Raw genomic sequence first — 540 nt, forward strand, 5'->3', positions numbered from 1 at the left:
CTGCCAGCTGGGGGCAAGGAGCAGCAGTGACAAGCACTGCCAGCCGTCAACCCCTCACAGAGGACCCCAATACACAACTCTGGTGGGACAAGCCACCCATGGCAGCACCTCTTCCTGCTGCTTCACACATCATCTCTACCAAGGCCCGTTGTCATTAGCCTTCAGAGTTAACACTGATGAAAAGACCCAGCAAAGCTCACTGTCTCCTCAGAGGGGCTGCAGAACATGCCACACAGCACAGGACAACCCAGATACCCAGCGGGTTCACCCCGCACACCCAGCTGTGACAGGCCACCCCCACCCAGCACCTAAATGTAGCTACCCCCCGGGGGCAGCAGGCCTGCCCCCCGGAGCAACGCTGCCATCAAGCCAAGGATAGTCGCCACCGCCAAACCAGGGACCCTCTCCACCAACCCAGTGTTCTCCACTGTCCCAGAATCATTAAGGCTGGAAAAGATCAAGTCCAAGCAACACCCCAACACTCACATGGCCACTAAACCATGTCCCCAGGTGCCACATCCACACATTTTTTGCGCCCCC

This window comes from Merops nubicus, unplaced genomic scaffold, assembly GCF_000691845.1.
Source record: "Merops nubicus isolate BGI_N331 unplaced genomic scaffold, ASM69184v1 scaffold42057, whole genome shotgun sequence".
Lineage (NCBI taxonomy): Eukaryota > Metazoa > Chordata > Aves > Coraciiformes > Meropidae > Merops > Merops nubicus.